Here is a 16995-nt window from a genome sequence, read left to right on the forward strand (position 1 = left end):
GACGCGAGCTCCATCGCCCCGACGCGCGCCGTCCTCCGCTACCCCGCCGTTCGCCGCCCTCCGCCACAGGACCGCGCCGCGGCGACCACGCCCCGGCCGGATCCGGCGCCCCCTCGCCGGTGCTGCCCCGTCCCCGGCCGTCTTCCTCTTCTCTGGCCCCGCCTCGATCCGTGTGCCACGATCCTGAGATCCAGATCTAAAGGTTGACCCCGGATTTTCTGTCAATAAATTTTTGCATTCCGGTGCCATGTTCATCATGCCATATCTTCTTGTGTGCTGCTTCGTTTTGCCTGCTTAATATATCACAATGTTCATCACGAGATGAACTTCATTTTGTTCTATTGTGCCATGCTTGTTTGAGTCCATATTCATGCCCTAATCATCATTGCAAGAGTGCTATATGATGTTAACTGCTGTCTGTTAACAGAACTTGTTGTTTTGTCTTTTTCATTGCATTTTCTGTGTGCATCCTTGAGCTTGATGTATACATGAGTTTTGAGCTACATAATTCTGTATTGATAGTGGTGCAATCCATATATTTTTGTGTGCCTTGTGGTGAGTGCATCGAGCTCGTGAAGTAGGGTACTTGTTGTTACTGTTTTGCTAGGCTGAATCTGTTATATCATGATGCTATGTAAACCTGCTGCTACAAGTCATTCTATGCGTAATCTGCAGATGTTCACTAAGGATGTTTTGTTACACATGTCATGCTCTATATATCCGTGCCCTAGGTTGCATTTATATCCTGCTGTAGCTTGTTGTAATCTTGCTCCACATTTGCTAAATAATGTTGCTGTCAGCCTGTTGACATTAAGTTCAGTATTGCCATGTGTTTTGCTAGCGATCCATGAACCCTATGACTATGATATTGCCATGTTTAGCTCCATAAATGTGTCTTCTTACTGTTGGTCACCTTGTCATGCCATGTATTTCTCTGTGGTGAGTTGTACAAGCTCACCAATATGCCTACTTATCATTGTTCCTGTCAAGTCTGAATCTGTCATATTACTTGCCATGTTCGTATGGATGCTACGGTCTTTTATGTTGATCTTTGGAATAAGTTCAGTAAGGGAGTTTTGTTCTTTGTCTTTAGTACTAGCATGCCATGCCTTTTTTGCCATGATAAGTTCATGTAGCATGTTGTTTGATAGCTCTAAACATTGCAACCAGATGTTTTTTCTGCCATGCACAGTGATTTCTGCAGTCTATAAAACTGTTATTATTTGCAATCTTGTCATGTCCTTTTGAGCATGTTCTAATGATTTCTGGAGATAGCTCAGTGTTCATGTTTTGTCATGCTTTACCTGTACATCATTTCCATGCCTTTTGTTTGCCTGTTGAGGTGCTGTAGCATATTTTCATGATGCTTGCTAGATGCCTAGTTGCCGTTTTGGACTGCTTGTCCTTTAAACTTGTTTCATGTGTATGTGTTGAACCGTTGCTCCGTTTTGAGTGTGCTCCATATGAAACTTGCTTAGAATTGCATGTAGTTTCATCTTATCATGTTGCATCCATGTTTTGAGAGTGTATGCTTGATGTTTGAATGTATTTTGCATCAATGCCATGTTTGACTTGTTTTGCTCATATCTTCTAGGTCGTAGCTCCGAACTAAATGAACTTTATATGTAACTTGAATAGAATTTTGTGTAGATCATCTTGGAGCATCTTAACTTGCTATTTAACAACTTGAACATAAGGTTTATTCATATCTGGACCAATTTCGAAATTTGCATATGAGGACTTTCTGGTTTTGTCATATGTTGTTTTCGGCGTCATTTAAACTTGCTTTGATGTGTTGCTCTTGTATGCATCATCTCTTGCCATGAGAAGCTGCATGTAGCTTTGTCATGCATCATACTTGGTTGAGCATCATGCCATGTCTATGTGTTGTGTGTTTACCTTGTTGTTTGCTTCTTTCCGGTTGTGCTCCTTCTCGTTAGTTCCTGTTTCGTTGCGATCGTGAGGATTCGTTCGACTACGCTTGGTTCGTCTTCGTGGATTCATCTTCTTCATGGACTCGTTCTTCTTCCTAGCGGGATTTCAGGCAAGATGACCGTTACCCTAGATCTCACTACTATCATTTCTATGCTAGTTGCTTTGTTCAATCGCTATGTTGCGCTACCTATCACTTGTTGAACAAGCCTCGCAAATTGCCATGTCAGCCTCTAACCTTTTCACCCTTCCTAGCAAACTGTTGCTTGGCTATGTTACCATTTTTCTCAGCCCCTCTTATAGCGTTGTTAGTTGCAAGTGAAGTTGAAGATTTCTCCATGATGGACAGGATTATATTGGGATATCACAATATCTCTTATTTAATTAATGCACCTATATACTTGGTAAAGGGTGGAAGGCTCGGCCTTATGCCTAGTGTTTTGTTCCACTCTTGCCGCCCTAGTTTCCGTTATACTGGTGTTATGTTCCTTGATTTTGCGTTCCTTATGCGGTTGGGTGATTTATGGGACCCCCTTGACAGTTCGCTTTGAATAAAACTCCTCCAGCAAGGCCCAACCTTGGTTTTACCATTTGCCTACCTAAGCCTTTTTCCCTTGGGTTTCCGGAGCCCGAGGGTCATCTTTATTTAACCCCCCCCCCCCCGGCTAGTGCTCCTTCGAGTGTTGGTCCGAACTAGAGCCACTTGCAACGCCACCTCGGGGAAACTTGAGGTCTAGTTTTAGTTGTACGTAGTGTTCATCCGGTGTGCCCTGGGAATGAGATATGTGCAGCTCCTATCGGGATTTGTTGGCACATCGGGCGGCTTTGCTGGTCTTGTTTTACCATTTTCGAAATGTCTTGTAAACTAGGATTCTGAGACTTATCGGGTCTTCCTGGGAGAAGGAATATCCTTCGTTGACCATGAGAGCTTGTGATGGGCTAAGTTGGGACACCCCTGCAGGGTATAAACTTTCGAGAGCCGTGCCCGCGGTTATGTGGCAGATGGGAATTTGTTAATGTCCGGTTGTAGATAACTTGACACTAGATTCGAATTAAACGCATCAACCGCGTGTGTAGCCGTGATGGTCTATTTTCGGCAGAGTCCGGGAAGTGAACATGGCTTGGGTTATGTTTGAATGTAAGTAGTTTTAGGATCACTTCTTGATCACTTCTAGCTTGACGACTGTTCCGTTGCTTCTCTTCTTGCTCTTATTTGCGTGTGTTAGCCACCATATCATGCTTAATCGCTGCTGCAACCTCACCACTTTACCCCTTCCTTACCCATTAAGCTTTGCTAGTCTTGATACCCATGGTAATGGGATTGCTGAGTCCTCGTGGCTCACAGATTATACAACAACAATTGCAGGTGCAGTTTATGCGATGATCATGACGCGAGAGTGATGTGTGCTTGTTTTGGAGTTCTTCTTCTGCTTCTTCTTTGATCAGGGGATAGGTTCCAGGTCGGCAGCCAGGGCTAGCAGGGTGGATGTCGTTTGAGTTTTTGTTTGTGTTTCATCCATAGTCGGATGATGCTCTTATGTATGATGATGTTGTATTCGTGTGGCATTGTAAGCCTTTTGTATGTATCCCCAACTATTATGTAATGGTACGATGTAATGATATCCACCTTGCAAAAGCCTCTCCAATATGCGCTTCTATCCTTGGTGGGACCTTCGAGTTCCTCTAGGATAGGGTCGCATATTGGGCGTGATAACGGGACGACAAGATACTTGCCAACTATTACCCGTTGGCACTTAAGCCCAACGTAAGGTCATGGTTGATGCATCTGTCGATAGATTCCATTGCCTCTTGGTCCGACCTGTGCCACGAGTTTGTTGGTGCCTTCACATGCGGCCACGTAGCTCCTGGGCAGGCAAGTGACCTGCACATGATCCCTTAAAGGGATGGCGAATCCCTGCGCAAGTACATAGAAAGGTTTAGTCGCGTGCAGTACAACATCCCCAATGTTCATCCTGCTGCCGTCATCAGCGCATTCCACCAAAATGTGCGCAATCAAAAGATGCGTGAAGAGTTGGCCATGAACAAGGTCGCAGATGTTGCTGAGCTATATGTTCTGGCCGACAGATGTGCCCGAGCGGAGGAAGGAAGGAAGTACCCCGACGAAGATGCTAACGTGGGAAGTGACTTAGAAGACGAAGACATCGTCGCCCCAGTGAAGAAGGGCGGGCGGCGTAACAGGAAGCGTAAGGGAAAGACCGTGCTTGAGGAATCTGGCGACCCCGATACCGGCAAGAAGGCCAAGGTTGACGACTGATGTCTACTACACAACCTTCTTCTTGTAGACGTTGTTGGGCCTCCAAGTGCAGAGGTTTGTAGGACAGTAGCAAATTTCCCTCAAGTAGATGACCTAAGGTTTATCAATCTGTGTGAAGCGTAGGATGAAGATGGTCTCTCTCAAGCAACCCTGCAACCAAATAACAAAGAGTCTCTTGTGTCCCCAACACACCCAATACAATGGTAAATTGTATAGGTGCACTAGTTCGGTGAAGAGATGGTGATACAAGTGCAATATGGGTGGTAGATATAGGTTTTTGTAATCTGAAAATATAAAAACAGCAAGGTAACTAATGATAAAAGTGAGCACAAATGGTGTTGCAATGGTAGGAAACATGGCCTAAGGTTCATACTTTGACTAGTGCAAGTTCTCTCAACAATAATAACGTACTTGGATCATATAACTATCCCTCAACATGCAACAAAGAGTCACTCCAAAGCCACTAATAGCGGAGAACAAACGAAGAGATTATGGTAGGGTACGAAACCACCTCAAAGTTATCCTTTCTGTTCTATCTATTCAAGAGTCCGTAGTAAAATAACATGAAGCTATTCTTTCTGTTCAATCTATCATAGAGTTCATACTAGAATAACACCTTAAGACACAAATCAACCAAAACCCTAATGTCACCTAGATACTCTATTGTCACCTCAAGTATCCGTGGGCATGATTATATGATATGCATCACACAATCTCAGATTCATCTATTCAATCAACACAAAGTACTTCAAAGAGTGCCCCAAAGTTTCTACCAGAGAGTCAAGATGAAAACGTGTGCCAACCCCTATGCATAGGTTCATGGGCGGAACCCGCAAGTTGATCACCAAAACATACATCAAGTGGCACGTGATATCCCATTGTCACCACAGATAAGCACGACAAGACATACATCAATTGTTCTCAAATCCTTAAAGACTCAATCCGGCAAGGTAACTTCAAAGGGAAAACTCAATCCATTACAAGAGAGTAGAGGGGGAGAAACATCATAAGATCCAACTATAATAGCAAAGCTCGCGATGCAACAAGATCGTGCGAAGTCAAGAACATGAGAGAGAGAGATCAAACACATAGCTACTGGTACATACCCTCAGCCCCGAGGTGAACTACTCCCTCCTTGTCATGGAGAGTGCCGGGATGATGAAGATGGCCACCTGTGATGGAGTTCCCCCTCCGGCAGGGTGCCGGAATGGGCTCCCGAGAGGTTTTTGGTGGCTACAGAGGCTTGCGGCGGCGGAACTCCCGAACTATTGTTCGCTTCAATGTTTTTAGGGTATATGGGAATATATAGGCGAAAGAAGTCGGTCGGCGGAGTCTCAAGGGGCCCACGAGATAGGGGGCGCGCCCAATGGGGGGGCGCGCCCAATGGGGGGGCGCCCCCACCCTCGTGGCCACCTCAAAGCTTCCTTGACTTCAACTCCATGTCTCCTGGATCGCTTCCGTTCCAAAAATGACGCTCCCGAAGGTTTCATTCCGTTTGCACTCTGTTTGATATTCCTTTTCTTCAAAACACTGAAATAGGCAATAAAACAGCAATATGGGCTGGGCCTCCGGTTAATAGGTTAGTCCCAAAAATAATATAAAAGTGTATAATAAAGCCCATAATCATTCAAAACAGATAATAAAATAGCATGAATGCTTCATAAATTATAGATACGTTGGAGACGTATCAACGACCCCGGCAAGGAGGTTGCCCGGTGCGACGCATGCCGGGCCTTGGCAGTTGCCGGCAAGTTAGAGGGCTCTGACAAGCAGTATTACAAGATTCACTGTACCAACAGCCACGATCTCCAGAACTGCCGCTAAGTGGAGCTGCTGATGGAGAATCAAAGGGTTGAGTACGAGAGACGAGACAAGGAGAAGGGCCAAGGAGGCGCTGAAGGGTCCGGCAAGAAGCACGGCGGCCAAGGAGGACGCAACAACAAGGAAAAGCAGCAAGAGAGGCCTGCCTGAGGCCGTGACAAGAAAGAGGAGGATGATGATCGTGATGATGACAATGAATCCACCGAGCACGAGCACGAGAAGGCGACAGAAGTCATTTGTGTCGACGGAGGTGCCTCGCTACATTCTTCTCACCGCCAACTGAAACAGCGGGCGAGTGAGATTAATGCAACAGAACCAATGGTCGATGCCCAGAAGCCGTTGAGGTGGTCCCACACGCCTATCGTCTTTGACGTCGAGGATCACCCTGATCGCATCACTGTAGTCGGGTATTTTCCATTGTTGGTATCCCCAACAATACGCAACCTCAAGGTGATGAAGATGTTAGTTGACGGTGGGGAAGGCCGTAACTTAATCTCACCCAATGTGGTCAAGAGGCTGCAGATTCCCGATGAGGACCTCAAATAGACAGGAATGTTCCAAGGGATCAATCCTGGGAGAAGTCAGCCCAAGGGAAAGGTCATGCTACTAGTTATATTTGGCGGCGACCTCAACTACAGGACAGAGAGGATCGTTTTCGATGTCCCTGAGATCCCGTTGCCATACAACGGGATCCTTGGCCGCCCCGCGCTGGCCAAGTTCATGGCAGCGTCACACTACGCCTACAATAAGTTGAAGATGCCTGGACCGATGAGCATCATCACCGTCGGCTGTGATAGGAAGGATGCACTCATCGGTGCCGATCAGCTCTACCGAGAGGCGGTTGCCGCATATGCCGCCAAGGCACCTGCTCCTACCATAGGGAAGAGGACCAGTAAGGCTTCGGCCGTTGACAAGACTCCTGGCTCCGGCAAGGGCTCCTGTACCTTCTCCGACAAACGCGCTTCCTTGGAGTGTTGTGTTTCCGCTGGAGACGTACCAGAAGGCTCTACCAGAAAGAGCAAAAAGTCCAAGGCGGCCCCGCCGGAAACCAAGAAGGTGTCCGTTAAGGAGGACGGCACGGGCGGAGCTTTCCTCATAAGCTCCACCCTTGACAGTAAATAGGAATGCGTGCTCGTCGCCTTCCTGCGGGCGAATGTCGACGTGTTTGCATGGCAAGCATCTGACATCCCCGGCGTTCCTAGGGGGGTGATTGAGCACCATCTTGCTATCTGCCCTCATGCATGGCCCGTCAAGCAGAAGGTTAGAAAGCAAGCTTTGGAGCGATAAGAGTTTATCGTCGAGGAGATCAGGAAATTGGAGGCAGCAGGTTTGGTCAAGGGAGTTTTCCACCCTACGTGGTTGGCCAATCCACTCATGGTACATAAGGAAAATGGGAAGTGGAGGCTATGTATCGACTATACTGATATCAATAAAGCTTGTCCTAAGGATCCTTTCCCATTGACACGTATCGATCAGATAGTGGACTCCACTTGTGGGTGTGACCTGCTGTCATTCCTTGATGCTTATTCAGGGTATCATCAGATCTTCATGGCAAAGGAAGATGAAGAGAAAACTGCATTCATCACCCCATGTGGTACATGCTATTTTGTACGGATGGATTTCGGGTTGAAGAGCACTGGTTCAACGTTCACTCGGGTAGTCCAAATTGGTTTTGAGCCCTAGCTCCATAGAAATATGGAAGCTTACATGGACGACATAGTGGTCAAAACCAACGATAAGGCTACGCTCGTACAGGACCTGGAAGAAACTTTTGCAAACCTGCACAGGATCAACCTCAAGCTCAACCCAGTGTTCTGTCTGGCAAGCTTATTGGTTTCTTTGTGCCCCAACGTGGGATCAAAGCCAATCCCGACAAGATCAAAGCAATCGAACAAATTGGGGCGCCAAGACGGGTCAAAGATGTCCGAAGGCTTGCCGGCTGTATCGCCGCCCTGAGTAGGTTCATCCCTAAGTCTGCTGAGCATGCCCTCCCCTTTTTCAAGATTTTGAAAAAGGCGGGTCCAATAAAATGGACCCCGGGGGCAGAGGCTGCACTACGGGATTTAAAGAGATACCTCTCCTCCACGCCAATACTGGTCGCACCCAAGCCACGAGAGCCGTTGCTGTTGTACCTGGCGGTCACGAATCAAGTGGTCAGTGCTGCATAGTGGCGCAGAGAGAAGTCAAGGAAGAGGCGATAGCGGCGGCAAGACCCTTAGGAGAAAAGCTAGACCCGGCGGGCTCCAATCCCGGCAAGGGAGAGCCCCCGGCAGGATTCGATCCCGGCAAGACAACACCTGCGCAGGCGAGCGAAGTAGAGCAGAAGAAGGTGGTGCAGCACCCAGTCTACTTTGTCAGCTCCCTTTTGCGGGGAGGCTAGGTCAAGGTACTCCAGGATGTAGAAGTTGCTTTTCGTCCTCCTTATGGCCTCGAGAAAGCTGCATCATTATTTTCAAGCACACGAGATCACTGTCGTCACTCGTCTCCCGTTGCAACGGATTTTGCACAATCCAGACGCAACAGGGAGGATTGTGGAGTGGACAGTGGAGTTGTCAAGCTTCGGGCTCAGGTTTGAAAGTACCTCGACGATCAAGAGCAGAGCCTTGGCAGAGTTCATAGCAGAATGGAAAACCACGCCCGACGAAAAAGTTCAAGACGCGGCAAGTAGTCATTAGATTATGTACTTCGATGGAGCCTTCTCGTTACAAGGTGCACGTGTCGGCGTGTTGCTCGTCGCGCCCACCAGAGAACGCCTCAAGTACGTGATCCAGATGCACTTCCCCCGAGAGAGGTTGACAAACAACACTGCTGAATACGAGGGGCTACTTGCTGGTCTCAGGATCACGGCTGACCTTGGGATTAGGAAGGTTATTATCAGAGGAGATTCACAACTTGTCGTCAGGCAAGTCAACAAGGATTATCAAAGCCCGCTGATGGAGACTTACATGGATGAAGTGAGGAAGTTGGAAGAGTGCTTTGACAGTCTACAAGCAGAGCATGTTCCTCGAGCAGAGAACAGCATTGCCGATGACATATTGAAGCGCGCTACCCTCAAGCTACCTGTCGAAGCAGGTACCTTTGTGCGTCAATTAACTTAGCCATCTGTCAAGTCATCCGTGAAACAGAGTAAGTGAAGGAAAGCAGGGCCCGTCAAGTACTTTCCCGCAGAGCTCCCAAGAGCCGTTGATGACCCACAAGTGTAGGGGATCAATGATAGTCCTTTATATAAGTAAGAGTGTCGAACCCAACGAGGAGCAGAAGGAAATGATAAGCAGTTTTTAGTAAGGTTTTCTCTGCAAGCACTGAAATTGTAGGTGATAGATAGTTTTGTGATAAGATAAATGGTAACGAGTAACAAATAAATAAAGTAAATAAAGTTCAGCAAGGTTGCCCAATCCTTTATGTAGCAAAGGATAAGCCTGGACAATTTCTAATAATGAGAAAGGAGGTCCCGAGGACACATGGGAATTATCGTCAAGCTAGTTTTCATCACGTTCATATGATTCGCGTTCGGTACTTTGATAATTTGATATGTGGGTGGACTGGTACTTGGATACTGCCCTTACTTAGACAAGCATCCCACTTATTATTAACCCCTATTGCAAGTGTTCGCAACTACAAAAGAAGTATTAAGGTAAACCTAACCACAACATTAAACATATTGATCCATATCAGCCCCTAACGAAGCAACGCATAAACTAGGGTTTAAGCTTCTGTCACTCTAGCAACCCATCATCTACTTATTACTTACTCATGCCTTCCTCTAGGCCCAAATAATGGTGAAGTGTCATGTAGTTGACGTTCACATAACACCACTAGAGGAGCAGACAACATACATCTCATCAAAATATCCAACGAATACCATATTCTCATGACTACTAATAGCAAGACTTCACCCATGTCCTGAGGAACAAATGTAACTACTCACAAAGCATATTCATGTTCATAATCAGAGGAGTAATAATATGCATAAAGGATCTGAACATATGATCTTCCACCAAGTAAACCAATTAGCATCAACTACAAGGAGTAATCAACACTACTAGCAACCCACAGGTACCATTTTGTGGTTTTGATACTAGATTGGATACAAGAGATGAACTAGGGATTTGAGAGGAGATGGTGCTGGTGAAGATGTTGATGGAGATTGGCCCCCTCCCGATGAGAGGATCGTTGGTGATGATGTTGGTGATGATTTCCCCCTCCCGGAGGGAAGTGTCCCCGGCAGAACAGCTCCGCCGGAGCCCTAGATTGATTCCGCCAAGGTTCTGCCTCGTGGCGGCGGAGTTTTGTCCCGTAAGCTTGCCCCCGATTTTTTCCAGGGTAAAAGTGATGATATAGCAGAAGATGGATGCCGGAGGCCCACCAGGTAGCCCAGGAGATAGGGGGCGCGCCCTATAGGGGGGTGGCGCCCCTGTCTCCTGTACAGGGTGTGGGCCCCCTGGCATATTTCTTTCGCTCAGAAATTCTTATTAATTGCAAAAAGTTGTTTCGTGGAGTTTCAGGACTTTTGGAGCTGTGCAGAATAGGTTTCCAATGTTTGCTCCTTTTCCAGCCAGAATTCCAGCTGCGGGCATTCCCCCTCCTCATGGTAAACCTTGTAAAATAAGAGAGAATAGACATAAGTATTGAGATATAATGTGTAATAACAGCCCATAATGCAATAAATATTGATATAAAAGCATGATCCAAAATGGACGTATTAACTCCGCAAGCTTAGACCTTGCTTGTCCTCAAGCGGAAGCCGAAATCGAAAAATATGTCCACATGTTTAGAGATAGAGGTGTCGATAAAAATAAAATACGGACATGAGGGCATCATGATCATTCTTATAACAACAACATATATAGCATTTATCATATGATTTCTTATGCTTAAGTAACAAACAATTCACAATGTCAAGTATGGTTCAAAAAGTTCATTGGGAACTAACAAACTATAATCTTAGTCATTGAAGCAATTGCAATTTATCGTAACATCAGAAAGAGTCAACAATAGAACTTTTCAGCAAGCTCACATACTCAACTATCTCGTAGTATTCTACCATTGTTAGCACTCACGCAGTACTTGTGGTTATGGAGTTTCAGCCGGACACTGAGAAAGATAGGGGCTTATTGTGTTGCCTCCCAATGTATTCACCTTTAGGTGATGTCAACAATAATAGCCCATGCTAACTTACATCCAATTGGATATATATATCATGATCTTTCAAACACAAGGAGCTTGCCAAAGGATAAAATGAAAAAGGGAAAGGTGAGGATCACCTAGACTCAAGCATAAAGTAAAAACATAAGGTAAAAGATAGGCCCTTCGCAGAGGGAAGCAGAGGTTGTCATGTGCGTTTAGGGTTGATGCACAAAATCTTAATGCAAAAGAACGTCACTTTATATTGCCCCTTGTATGTGGACCTTTATTATGTAGTCTGTTGCTTTTATTACTTCCACAACAAGTTCGTACAAAGCTTATTTTCTCTGCAATAATAAGTCATACATATTTAGATAGCAATTTTTATTGCTTGCAACATGACAACTTACTTGAAGGATCTTACTCAATCCATAGGTAGGTATGGTGGACTCTCATGGAAAAACTTGGTTTAAGGGTAATTGGAAGCACAAGTAGTATCTCTACTTGGTGCAAGGAATTTGGCTAGCATGAGGGGGAAAGGCAAGCTCAACATGTTTGGAAGGTTAATGACAATATACTTTAACTGAGATGTCGGAAAACATAAACCATCACGTTGTCTTCCTTGTCCAACGTCAACTCTTTTAGCATGTCATACTTAATGAGTGCTCCCAATTATAAAAGGTGTCCAAGATAATATATTTATATGTGAACCCCTCTTTCCTTATCACTTCCTATTAATTGCAACGATGACCAAGGCTACGTTCATCAACTCTCAACAATTCTTATGCCTCATACTTTATATGTGAGGAGTTATCACTATCCATAAGATCAATATGAACTCTTTTATTCTTTCTACTTTCTCAAGATCATGGCAACAAAGCAAAGCCCTTGACTCAACACTAATCTTTATTATAGATAACTCATGGACTCGATTACAAAAATAGATCACAAACAAAACTCAAACTACTTGATATCAAAACTTCAATCTACTAGATCAAGATACTACTAAAGGGATCGAACTAAATAAAGCGGTAAAGATAAGAGTGTGATGGTGATACGATACCTGGACACCCCTAAGCTTGGCAGTTGCCAAGGGGAGTGCCCATACCCATGTGATTATGTCCTCGGAGGTGGTGAAGTAGGAGTTGTTGATGATGTAGGCTTGTCGTCCGTCTTCCAAGGCATAGGCTCTCCATCATAGAAGGATGATGGAGTCTCCGGGATCCTTAAATCTGCAGCTAAACTCATCCTCTTGAATCTATATTCATACTCACGGTTCTAGTTTTGCAGGTCATAGATCTGGGCTTAGAGGTGCTCGATTTTCTCTTGAAGCTTGAAGATGGTCTCTCCAATGACTTTGGCATCTAGCTTGTGGTTGTTGGTGAACTCCGTGATCATCATCTGGTTGGCGTTGAGTCCATGCTCCACCATCCCTTGACACTTGAAAACTTCCTGCTCCACGGCTTCGAGCTTTGTCTCCATGCTCCCGGTATGCCTTGGTCCCTCCACATCGCGGATGTGTAGCACCCCCTCACGCATCTTAATGGTTTGAGGGTGTTGCAGCACCTCCGCAAGATAGGGGTTGATAACCCTCTCGAAAAACTTGTCCTTGGGAGCGCTTGGAGACGACATGATGCTCTTAGATCTGAAACAGAAACAGCTCGAAACAAAAACAAATGATATTTGCGTGATACGGTGGTCAAAACCTTCAGGAGTATATATAATGAATTTTTACTGACCAAAATATGTAAGGTGCAAGAAAACGGAGTCCGGGAGGCACACGAGGCACCCACGAGACAGGGGGCGCGCCCTATAGGGGGGGGCGCCCTCCACTCTCGTGGGAGCCTCGTGTCCCTTTCAGACTACTTCTTTCTTCCTAAAATTCTTAAATAATCCAAAACTAATAAAAATTGCCATTGGAGGTGTTTTGGAGTCGGTTTACTTACCGTACCACATACATGTACCTTTTCGGAGTCTGGAACATTCTGGAAAGTGTCCCTTATGTATTCCTTAGGGGTTACGGTTTCAATAATATTAGTTTCAACATTGATAGGATTACCTGAGATATAATGTTTAATTCTTTGACCATTTACCACCCTTGGACTAGTGCCTTCGAAGTTGTTGTTTTTTATAGCACCAGAACAATAGACCTCCTCGATAACGTAGGGACCTTCCCATTTTGAGAGAAGTTTTCCTCCAAAAAATCTTAAACGAGAGTTGAATAATAACACATAATCTCCTACGTTAAACTCACGCTTTTGTATCCTCTTATCATGCCAGCGTTTGACTTTTTCTTTGAATAGCTTGGCATTCTCATATGCCAGGGTTCTCCATTCATCCAGTGAGCTAATATCAAATAACCTCTTCTCACCGGCAAGTTTGAAGTCATAATTGAGCTCTTTAATACCCAATATGCCTTATGTTCAAGTTCAAGAGGTAAATGACATGCTTTTCCATAAACCATCTTATAAGGAGACATACCCATAGGATTTTTGTATGCAGTTCTATAAGCCCATAATGCATCATCAAGTTTTTTGGACCAATTCTTTCTAGATCTATTCACAGTCTTTTGCAAAATTAATTTGAGCTCTCTATTGCTCAACTCTACTTGACCACTAGACCAGGGATGATAAGGAGATGCAATTCGATGATTGACATCATACTTAGCAAGCATCTTATGGAAAGCACCATGAATAAAATGTGAACCACCATCAGTCATAAGATATCTAGGGACGCCAAACCTCGGAAAAATAACTTCTTTAAGCATTTTAATAGAAGTGTTATGATCAGCACTACTAGTTGGAATAGCTTCTATCACTTAGTAACGTAATCAACAACAACTAAAATATGTGTATAACCATTAGAGGCAGGAAAAGGTCCCATATAATCAAAGCCCCAAACATCAAACGGTTCAATAACAAGAGAATAATTCATAGGCATTTCTTGACATCTAGTTATGTTACCTACTCTTTGACATTCATCACAAGATAAGACAAACTTCTGAGCATCTTTGAAGAGAGTAGGCCAATAAAAACTAGATTGCAGTACCTTGTGCGCAGTTCTTTCTCCAGCGTGGTGTCCTCCATAGGATTCAGAGTGACACTTACGTAGAATTTGTTCCTGTTCATGCTCAGCCACACAACGTCTAATAACACCATCTACTCCTTCTTTATAAAGGTGTGGATCATCCCAGAAGTAATGTCTTAAATCGTAAAAGAACTTTTTCTTTTGCTGGTATGTGAAACTAGGCGGTATATATTTAGCAACAATGTAATTAGCATAATCAGCATACCAAGGAGTAGTACGAGAAGCATTGATGACCGCTAATTGTTCATCAGGAAAGCTATCATTAATAGGCAGTGGGTCATCAAGAACATTCTCTAACCTAGACAAGTTATCTGCAACGGGGTTCTCAGCTCCCTTTCTATCAATAATATGCAAGTCAAATTCTTGGAGCAAGAGAACCCATCTAATGAATCTAGACTTAGCATATTTCTTTTCCATAAGATATTTAATAGCAGCATGATCGGTGTGAATAGTAACTTTGGAATCAACAATATAAGGTCTAAACTTATCACATGCAAACACAACTGCTAAGAACTCTTTTTCAGTAGTAGCATAATTTCTCTGGGCAGTATCAAGAGTCTTACTAGCATACTGGATAACATTCAATTTCTTATCGACTCTTTGCCCTAGAATAGCACCTGCAGCATAATCACTAGCATCACACATAATTTCAAAAGGTAAATTCCAATCAGGCGGCTGAACAATAGGTGCAGTGATCAAAGTTTTCTTAAGTACTTCAAATGCTTCTACACAATCATCATCAAAGACAAAAGGAATATCTTTTTGCAATAAATTAGTCAGAGGCCTAGAGATTTTAGAGAAGTCCTCAATGAACCTCCTATAAAGACCGGCGTGACCAAGGAAATTTCTTATACCTTTTATGTCCTTGGGACATGGCATCTTTTCAATAGCATCAACTTTGGCTTTATCAACTTCAATACCTCTCTCGGAGATCTTGTGCCCCAAGACAATGCCTTCATTAACCATAAAGTGACACTTTTCCCAATTCAGGACGAGACTAGTGTCTTCGCATCTCTGCAAAACTCGATCAAGGTTGCTCAAACAATCATCAAAAGAGGATCCATAAACTGAGAAATCATCCATGAATACCTCACAAATCTTTTCACGAAAATAAGGGAATATAGCCATCATGCATCTTTGAAAGGTAGCAGGTGCATTACATAAACCAAAAGGCATACGTCTATAAGCAAAAGTACCAAAAGGGCAAGTAAAAGTAGTTTTAGATTGATCCTTCGCTGACACAGGTATCTGAGAGAAACCAGAATAACCATCTAGAAAGCAAAAATGTGTGTGTTTGGATAGTCTTTCTAGCATTTGATCAATAAAAGGTAAAGGGTAATGATCTTTCTTAGTAGCTTTATTTAACTTACGGAAATCAATTACCATCCTATAACCTATAATAATTCTTTGCGGGATCAATTCATCTTTATCATTAGGAACGACGGTAATACCTCCCTTTTTAGGAACACAATGGACAGGGTTTACCTGAGGGAGTCCTGGACTAGGGGGTGTCCGGATAGCCGAACTATCATCATCGTCCAGACTCCAAGACTATGAAGATACAAGATTGAAGACTTCGTCCCGTGTCCGGATGGGACTTTCCTTGGCGTGGAAGGCAAGCTTGGCGATACGGATATGTAGATCTCCTACCATTGTAACCGACTCCGTGTAACCCTAGCCCTCTCTAGTGTCTATATAAACCGGATGGTTTTAGTCCATAGGACGAACAACAATCATACCATATGCTAGCTTCTAGGGTTTAGCCTCCTTGATCTCGTGGTAGATCTACTCTTGTAATACCCACATCATCAATATTAATCAAGCAGGACGTAGGGTTTTACCTCCATCGAGAGGGCCCGAACCTGGGTAAAACATCGTGTCCCTTGTCTCCTGTTACCATCCTCCTAGACGCACAGTTCGGGACCCCCTACCCGAGATTCGCCGGTTTTGACACCGACATTGGTGCTTTCATTGAGAGTTCCTCTGTGTCGTCACCGATAGGCTCGATGGCTCCCTCGATCATCAACAATGATGCAGTCCAGGGTGAGACTTTTCTCCCCGGACAGATCTTCGTATTCAGTGGCTTTGCACTGCGGGCCAATTCGCTTGGCCATCTGGAGCAGATCAAAAGCTACGCCCCTGGCCGTCAGGTCAGATTCGGAAGTCTGAACTTCACGGCTGACATCCGCGGAAACTTGATCTTCGATGGATTCGAGCCACAGCCGAGCACGCCGCACTGTCATAATGGGCATGATTTAGCTCTGCTGCCGGACAGTGCCCTGGAGGCCGCACACGAGTCCGCTCCGACCCTCAATTCGGAGCCGGCTGTGCAGATCAAGGACGGGTGGCTAGACACTGCCTCGGGGGCTGCAACCTCTACGGCAATGGAGCCAAATACTGACCTTGTCCCTTGTGAAGCTCGTGACTCCTCGCCGGACTCCGAACCTCCCACGCCCCCTCCAATCGAATCCGATTGGGCGCCGATCATGGAGTTCACCACGGCGGACATCTTTCAACACTCACCTTTCGGCGACATCCTTAGTTCGCTAAATTATCTCTCGTTATCAGGAGATCCCTGTCCGGACTGCGGTCAGGACAGTTGGGATGCGGACGACGAAGAAATTCAAGGCCCACCCACCACCCACTTAGTAGCCACTGTCGACGATCTAATCGACATGCTAGACTTCGACTCCGAGGACATCGACGGTATGGACGACGATGCCGGAGACGACCAAGAACCAGCGCCTACTGGGCAC

The sequence above is a fragment of the Triticum aestivum genome, chromosome 3B, assembly GCF_018294505.1.
Source record: "Triticum aestivum cultivar Chinese Spring chromosome 3B, IWGSC CS RefSeq v2.1, whole genome shotgun sequence".
Taxonomy (NCBI): Eukaryota; Viridiplantae; Streptophyta; class Magnoliopsida; order Poales; family Poaceae; genus Triticum; species Triticum aestivum.